The 9,356-nt window shown below is 45.2% G+C and overlaps 1 pseudogene; it reads right to left on the bottom strand.

The window, feature by feature from the left end:
• Nucleotides 1-6,109, bottom strand: part of LOC114887951 — an 8,778-nt pseudogene extending 2,669 nt beyond the window's left edge.
• Nucleotides 6,110-9,356: the final 3,247 nt, after the last annotated feature.

The raw sequence follows: 9,356 nt of genomic DNA, 5'->3' as shown, positions 1-9,356 counted from the left end.
AGTGCAGACTCTCTGGTGCTGAGCAAGTTTGTAGCTGTGGCAGAAGACTTTCCCACATTCACTGCACTCATAAGGCCTTTCTCCACTGTGAATTCGCTGATGCTGAACAAGTGTGGGTTTGTTGCTGAAAGGTTTCCCACATTCACTGCACTTATAAGGCCTTGTGCCCCTGTGAACTCACCGGTGTGCAATAAGGTTGTAGTTGGAGGTAAAGAATTTTCCACATATACTGCATTTATAAGGCTGTGAGGCAGTGTGAATTCTTTGGTGCACAATAAGGCTGGAGTTTTGAGTAAAGAATTTCCCACATACACTGCACTCATAAGGCCTTTCTCCAGTGTGAATTCGCTGGTGCTGAACAGCTGTGAGTTTGTAGCTAAAAGCTTTCCCATATTCATTGCACTCATGGCCTTTCTCCAGTGTGGAGTCTCAGGTGCTAAACAAGTTTGTGTTTATAACTGAAGATTTTCCCACATTCACTGCATTCATAAAGCCATTCTCCAGTGTGGACTCGCTGGTGCTGAACAACTGAGTTTTTGCGGCTGAAGGTTTTCTCACATTCCCTGCACTCATAAGGCCTCTTTCCAGTGTGGAAACTCTAATGCTAAGCAAGTGAGTGTTTCTGGCTGAAGGTTTTCCCACATTCACTGAACTTATAGTGCCTTTGTCCATTGTGAAAGGCCTCCACACACTTGGTGTCCTTTTGTGCAGTGACCTGGTGCTGGAGAAGGCCTGAGCTACCAGGGAAATCCTTCCCAGGCTCCTGGAATGAGAAAGACTTCTTGGTTGCATGGACTGTGCAGCTCTTCATAAACTCCTTATCCGTGTCTCTTCTAAAGAGTTTCTCTCTACTGTGTTGGTGAAATTTTACACTTGCCCCACAAAAGTTCTGGCTAGGGTTTGTTCCCAGCTCTTCAGCTAAATGCACACCACCTTCTAATTCCACACTACCTATCTCCCAGGGACAGCCCTTCTGGGTGGACAGGTTTGTCTTTGAAGTATTTATTTGTGGCACTTCTACAAATCATTTTGCTCAGAACGTGTCTCCTTGACCTCTACTCCATATCAACAACCTGAAAGCAGAGAAATATGGGTGAACTTCATACAGATTTTGGTAGAAGGGGGAAGCCCCATCACAAATATGTGTCTGACATGCCAAGGAAAAAATCCTTGGGACGGTTTTTAGGACAAGGGAGCTGGGGTCTGATTAGGAAAGGGCCTCTGTGCAGGACTGGGCCTCTCCACATCACAGAACAGGGAAGACTCACCAAGCAAAAGACCCAATGATGGTGGCAGTGCACACAGAAATGAGGTACACAGTCAATGGCTTTGGCTCCAAAACGTGGGGCACCAGACATGTTCCTGATGTAATTTGAACCCATCCATATCATCACTTCCTCCCCCTGATGCCGATCACTGAAGCCAAGCCAACTTTGAGCCCTTCATGCTGTGGCTGGAGTCATGTCCACTCTGTCATGTACCCAGGGTTCACCTCCCAGCTCCAGCTGGACATAACATGGGACCTAGAAAATGCAAGTCCTAAGGGAAAGACATGACAGGTGAGTGGTCAGTACTGGCCCAGGGGTACAACCAATCCCAAAACAACCTCAGGAAAGAAAAATAATATCACAAAAAGAATCTTTGAGGAGGGTCTCACAGCAACAGCCAAGTGGATCCCACAAATAGTGACCACGTTGAGTCCCAACAATTCCTGGTACAGTCAGGGCCCAGGAAATGTCAGCTGGAAGGGGGCAGAACCTGGAGCACAGAGATGCATGCGTCTACAGAGTCAACTTAGCAGGGAGTGGCTGAGGCTAATGGAACCCACCAAACTATTTCCAAGTCTTATGACCCAGAAAACTTCAGAGCCTCTGGTACTGGGGATACTTCTCAAAGGAGGTAGTATACACTCACCCAGCCTTGGCACCTACAGAATGTATGACAGGGAAGCAGTAATAGAGATGTGCTCACTACCTAGCTGTGAAAAAACAGACTTGACTTTGGGAAAAATGGGAAAGGCAGAGACCTGCCCAGGATGCTGGGATAGGTGGGAGGGCCTTACCCAATGATGCAACAAGTGCAAAAGTCTCCAGCATCACGCCATGGTACAGGAGTCTCTGGGCCTCACCAAGAAGCCTCCATTCCTCCTGGGAAAAGTTCACAGCCATGTCCTCAAAGGTCACAGGACCCTGTGATGATGGGGACAGATGTGTCCATAAGCAGCCTCTTTCCCCAGGACCGCATAAGGACACCTAATCCCAGCTCATATTCACTCTAGGTTCATCTTCCTCCCCAGTTCCCTGACTTAGAGGGCAGTGGTACCTAATAACTCTTCATGCTTCCTTGATCACTAGGTCCAGCCTCAGCAACAAGAGGCAGGTGGACAGATAGATGCCATCTAAGTCTGTGCTCCTGGTATGTAGGGCCCCCTCCCTCTCCTGCAAGATAACAGCCTGAGAGTCCCCAGGAAAATGTCTCCCAGACACAAACACACTTAGGCCTATCCTTCTCTCTTAAGCTCCTAGTACCTCGGGCAATTACTTCACACACCTTCCCCACATGCATATAACTCACTGGATAACTCCTCATACATCAGATCCCCATCGCCACAATCTGGTCCATAAAATTGGTATGTCTCCTGTCTCCTCATATACCCTTCTTCACATGGCACTCAGAAAGTGCTTGCCAATGCAACAGGATCCCAGCATACCCCAACTCTCCACTGGCAGCTCCCCAGCCGTTGACAGAAAAACCCTAACTTCCACCAAAAAAGCCTGGTGAGTGCGTAGGAAGAGAAATAAGCACCAGCCTGACTTTGGTATCACTTTACCTCCATTTCTGCTTTCCCTCTGCATCAATTTCACGGCCACTCTCCCATGAAAACCTTGGCCACCTGCTGGACTTTCCCTTCCCCCTACCTTCCTGCTGATGACCACTACTTTTTCTTGTCTGTCTTTGTGAGAGCCCCCCTCTCCTCCCTTGTCACCTAATGCATCCTGAAGCCTCCCCTAGCACTCTAGATCTGCATGTTCAGCTGTCCACTTGTCTCCTATACTTGGGAGCCTCTGGAACATCTGGAACTCAACTTGGCTGCAATCCAATTCCTAATAGTCTCACTGAAACGGACTCCTACCACTGACTTCCCCATCTCAGTTGATGGCACTTCCACACTTCCAGATGCACAGGGAAAAATCTTTGGAGGCATCTGTGACTGCTCCACATTAGAAAATCTGGTCAGATCCTACTTTAGAAACTTCTGCACACTACAGCCCAGGATAGCCTCTTAAGACCACTTCCCCTCCTGTTCCAAAAATTTCATGTCTGCCATCACTCTCAGAACAGAAACCTACCTTCTCAGAGTACCATTCTAGGCCTGACTCTTGCCCACTTGCTCTCTGTTCCCGCCAGACATTAACTAACACATACAAGTCATAGAGCATTCCCAACTCAATCTCATCCCCAAGCTTTTGTACATACTAATCCCTGTACCTAAGACAACCTTTCACATCTCAGTCTACTGGGGAATCTCTCCATATAAGCTCTGGCCTGGACTTACAAACCTGAGCATAGGGCTGTCTAGGGTCTTGAGACACCAAGGCCAGGAAGAATGGCAACAAAAGAGTTGCAGGACACGTGACACTCACCAGTGCAGGGTCCATAAGTGGTTCTGCTGAATGTGGAGTCTGTGGGATGAGCAGGGCCATGTAACGTTAATTCCCATCTGTGATACAGATAAAAAAGAATATTAATGAGTGAACCATTTACTATTTCAGGCAAGACAAATGCTCAAGAAAAAGTAAAGCATGTAAAACAGGGCAGAAAATGTTATAGAGTTGTGCCATAAAATCATGTGCACATCTTAAGCTTTCCTGAAATGGGAAAAATGAGTACAGAGACTCTCTATGAGTCATGTCTGGTGTGTTTGAGCAGCATCCACGAGGTTAGTGTGACTGGAGCCTAGTGAGCCAGAAGAATAAGGGATTGTGTTGGCGAGGAAATGGTTGTGGCAGGTCATAATGCACTATTATAGTCCTAAGTCACAAATATCAAAAATTAAGTCTCATTTTATGTACAGGTCTGTTTCTGACACTTCCATTTGATTCCCTTCTTCTGTTTCTCCCCTGGCAATAATAGATTCTTCTCTTCCCATAGCTTGTAGGTGGCCCTAACAAGTGGCCAACAGGAGTTCTTATACTTCCTTTACAAATTTTAATTTGGTTATATTAAAGATTATTGTTTTATAAAAAATTCCAGCTTACATAATCCATAGATTAAATTCTGATTTGAAATTATCATAACATTATACAATAGAATTCCAGGATATGTACTTTTTATATTTATCCATATTCTTTGATATATCCATGCTTTATTCCATAAATGGTCAGAGAGATTTCTGTAATTTCCTACTAGTTTTTTTCATCCTGTGATAGAGGACAGAACTACCATTTACTTGCTTCACACTGAAAATGAATCTGTGATAAAGGGGGTGTTGGAGTAATAGTGCTTGGCCTCCAGCAGTTCAGGATAACTGGACCTCACTTCCGACTCTTCAAACTTAGGAAAAGGAGATAAGCTAGGACCTGACCTCTGTTCCATCCTCATTATAGAAAGATGGAAATATCTTCTTGAGTTCTTAACATCTTGCTAGGGATTCGAAGCATTGTAACTTTTTATCCTTACAATGATTTTCATTTCGTCCCCCTTAAAACAAAAATTTTAACAAGCTATCTTAATCATTTTCTCTTGCAACACCACCAGAGAAAGATGATTTTCCAGTAAAATAAATATTACTCGAAGAGTAAAATCACTTAGAAAAACCATCTAAGTGTGTGAGTACTGTAAAACTGTACATTTATGTAACGCATAAGTGTGTATCAAAATATAAAGATGGTATAGATGAAGAATAAGTATAACAATTTCACTCAAAGAACTACGTTAAAATTAGTAAGATGGCGTAAAACAAGACCAAAAAGTGGAAATGTTCGGGACTTCCCTGGCAACGCAGTGGTTAAGAATCTGCCTGCCAATGCAGAGGACACAGGTTTGAACCCTGGTCCAGGAAGATCCCATATGCCGCGGAGCAACTAAGCCCGTGCGCCACAACTACTGAGCCCGCGCCTAGAGCCCATGCTCCGCAACAAGAGAAGCCACCGCAATAAGAAGCCCGCACGCCACAACTAAGAGTAGCCCCTGCACGCCGCAAATAGAGAAAGCCCACGCGCATCAATGAAGACCCAATGCAGCCAAAAATAAATAATAAAAGCAATCATTAAGAAAAAAAAGTGGAAATGTTCAATTAAATACAATAATTTTAACATACACGCTAGACAAATACATGCTTTATATACCCCAAAACGCATAGAGAATTTGTAAATACACCACTTTACTCATACTCATACCTTGAGTACTATATACTCAATACTGCACAAAAAGGAAAATGAATGGTCATTAAAAACATGGGTAAAGTCACACCATACTGTGCACATGAAGGAAAACATAATATTTATATGATTCCATTCATAAAAAGTCTTACAACAAGCGAGAGAAATTAAACTACAGTCGTCGAATATTTTCCACATAGTTGGCAAAACTATCAAGAAAGATGCTTACTTGAAACATCAGATAACACCTTAACCTTGGAGAAATGGAGATAATTGTTTTGGAAGGACCGCACAGGAGCCTTATGGGGTCCTATTGATATCGCATTTTTTGACCTGAGCGGAGAACACATATTAATTTTAAAGCGGCTTATTCATCTGCATGTGTAAGTTCTCTGCAATTTTTTTTTCCCCACGCAGTTCATATTTCAAAATTGGGAAAACCAAGGTTTGGGGGAACAAATAAGTATAGGACACTCGTTAGAGAACCTCGATTTAGAACCAAAATACTGCAGAATAAGAAGAGTTGGGGGAGGGCTCGGAGGGCGCAGGATTTACCTGGATTGGACCCATCAGCTCCGCCGCCAACAGCGGAGTGTATGGGTGAATGCGGGTCCCGAGCACGGTGGCCGCTGTCCCGGCCCCGAGACAGAGTCAGGCTAGATGGCGCCCACGCCGAGTCGCAGACCCTCCTCAGATCAGTGGACACAGCAGCTTCCCGGCTCCCTAACCTCAGGCCGGCCCACGGTTCCGAAGCTCCCCATAAGTTAACAGTTAGCTCCCCGAGTTAACAAAACGTCGCCCGCGGTCCACGCCGGAAGGCCCGCCCAGACGCCGTCTTCTAGAACGGAAGTGCTTCTCTCCTGCGGCTCAGTGCCTTCCGGGTAACGTAGTTCATAGCACCCCAGGCCCAGGCAAGGGGCGGTGCTCCCCACTTCCTGGAAAAGTCCCGCTCCAACGCGAGAGTTGCGGAGTAGTACCCTGAGGCTCTGAGGTGGGGCAGGTTTTCAGGTTCTTAAAGGGGATATACCCAGATTTCGGTGGACTGTACTGTAGGTCCCAAGTTTTGTACACTTTCTTACCACTTAGCCAGTTTCTGGAACATTTACAGATACCCCTTTGAAAGGGGCTTATCCACTCTACTTTGCTGAAGTCTCCCCCCAGTTCCAGTTAATCCAATCACTGTTTTTGTACAGAATATGTTACCCACCCTGGGCCTTGTTAAGTCTTACATGCATATACCTGCATGATTTTTCTCCTCAGGACACACAGCTCCTAGGTGGGTCTCAGGAGACAAATATCTGTCAATTATGCCATGGGACATCCACTAAATTCAAGGGCCTCATTTCATGGTACTGCCAAATACTGTTGCTGTAAGGAACGGCACCAAAAACGGAGGAGAGCTTAAACAAGCTTTATTTGGGTACGCTCCCGGGCGAGGTTCATTTGTCCGAGAGAAAGGGGCCAGAGAAGTGGCGCCTGGGCGAGGGTTTGGGCAGAATTTATAGGGAAAGAAGGGAAAGGGGTGTGGTGAATCCGGGAGGGCGCAGGGTATTCCTTATTTGGTGATCTTTTCGGGTATCGTGGGGGACCGTTAGTCCCGCCCCTCGAAAGGCGGGAACGCTGGGCCGGGTGGAAAGTCCCCAGGTCAGTTCCTGGAACTGGGTGGTCCGGAAAGTCTCCAGGTCAGTTTCAACCTGTGAGTCTGATTGTGTTCCCCTGCCTCGGGCCAGTTGGCCTTATAGTTGTTTCCAAACCACCTGCCCCAAGTGACTGTGGAACTACAAATAATCCTCACATCCAGGGCATGAGATCGTGGTGCAGGGGTCCTTCAGACTTTCCTAGGAGGCCTCAGGCAACAATGCAATTAGGCCAAATCTACCCTGAGAGCTGTTGTTTGTCCTCATTCTATTTCCTTTGGAGCACACAAAGTTGAGAGCCCCAGAACTCTGTACTTATTATTCTGGTAGAACCCAATTCTATTCTCCCTCACAGCATACAGTAAATAGAATCCCAAGAATAAAAGTAGCTTAAACAATAAGCCTTAGGGGAGGGATGGAGTAGGAAGTTGGGATTAGCAGATGTAAAAGCTTTTATATACAGAATGGATAAACAAGACCCTATGTATAGCACAGAGAACTATATTCAATATCCTATGATAGAACTTCCCTGGTGGCGCAGTGGTTGAGAGTCCGCCTGCCGATGCAGGGGACACAGGTTCGTGCCCTGGTACGGGGAAATCCCACATGCTGCAGAGCAGCCAGGCCCGTGAGCCATGGCCGCTGAACCTGCGCGTCCGGGGTCTGTGCTCCGCAACAGGAGAGGCCACAACAGTGAGAGGCCTGCATATCGCAAAAAAAAAAAAAAAAAAAAAAAATATATATATATATATATATCCTATCATAAACCATAATGGAAAAGAATATTAAAAAATGTATATATACGTATAACTGAATCATTTTGCTGTACAGCAGTAATTAACGCAACATTGTAAATCAACTATACTTCAATTTAAAAATAAACTCAATAAGACCTTTGCTGCAAAAACCAGCAAGGTATAAAATGGATAACTAATAAGAACCTGCTGTATAAAAAAATAAAATAAAATTCAAACAAAACAAAACCCCAAAAAACCCAGCAAGGTAAGCCCGGAGTTCCTAGGGTAAGTAAAATGGAGGCTGGAAAAAATCTGTCAAGAATATCAGGAGACAATCAATAACGACCCTGAACATGGGAAACCTCTGAAAACTGCCAACCGAAGCCAGATCCAGTCCTCTGTCCAAGCTGGGTGATGTCCACACCCAAACAAATCAAGTGGGGTATGAGTTCTCACCAAAGTGCTCAAATGGCTGGCAAATACTCTAGATAAAGCAAGAGAGCACAGCAATCTTTTCTCCCTGCTTTTTAACAAAATTGAGATTTTTTTTTGACCACCTCGAACCCATGGCCCCTGCAGTGGAAGTGGGGAGCCCTAACCATTGGACAGCCAGGGAGATCCCAAAATTGATATAATTAACATACAATATTTATTAGTTTCAGCTGTACAACATAATGATTCGGTATTTGTTTATATTGCAAAATGATCACCACAATAAGTCTACTTCATATTGTCCTCATAGTTACAAAAGTTTTTTATGTTGAGAACTTTTATGATTTACTCTCTTAGCAAGCTTCAAATTGGCAATACAGTATTATTAACTATAGTGACCATACTCCCTTCCAGCTAATAGAGGGAGGGTAGCTTCTGTAATACACATGGGCAGTGACAGAACTCCATTGACGGCCCCAGGCAGGTCTGAAAGTGCAACAGAGTTCACCAAAGTTTCCCGCAAACTTGGCCCTTACTGTGAATCTCCCTAGTGAGGACGTCTGGATGTACGAGATGCAGTTTCTGGGGGATATCTCCCTCACAGAGGCTAATCTACAGAGCTTTCATCTGTTATTATGTTAAAAAGCCAAGAGCACAGTGGCTGCACGTGTAACGTCTTTCTCCAGTGTGAGCTTCCTGGTGCTGAATGGAGACAGACTAGTGGCTGAAGACTGTCCAACATCTGCCGTACTCCTAATACCCTGCTGGGTGTGGAGTTGTTCTGTAAGATCAAAAGGTTCTTGATGGTGGAACACACAGAACAATGACACTGGGATACATGAAAGACAGAACTGTTTGTTACTTACAGCTCAGAATGAGAGAAAGACGTTAGGGCAACACAGAGGGCTGTGTCCAGGGACAGGATGACAGCAACCTGGAGCTGTGGTGGGCAGTTTATGTGTGACAAGAGTGATGGGATTAGCTAGGTTTCATGAGCTGTCTGTGGACTGGCTATTTTGAATAATTGTATGGGTTCCAGAACATAGGGGCTATCACTGTCTGACACCTTGGTGTCTGGTAGTCTAGAGTATGAGAGCCTGATAAGAAAAGTGGTTGGGGATGTGGGCTTCATCAGCTGTTCTAGAAGGGGAACAGACAGTCCACTTGCT

This window comes from Monodon monoceros, unplaced genomic scaffold, assembly GCF_005190385.1.
Source record: "Monodon monoceros isolate NGI ecotype Baffin Bay Population unplaced genomic scaffold, NGI_Narwhal_1 Super_Scaffold_10, whole genome shotgun sequence".
In the NCBI taxonomy this organism is placed as follows: Eukaryota; Metazoa; Chordata; class Mammalia; order Artiodactyla; family Monodontidae; genus Monodon; species Monodon monoceros.
This window is presented reverse-complemented; position numbering and strand designations above follow the sequence as displayed.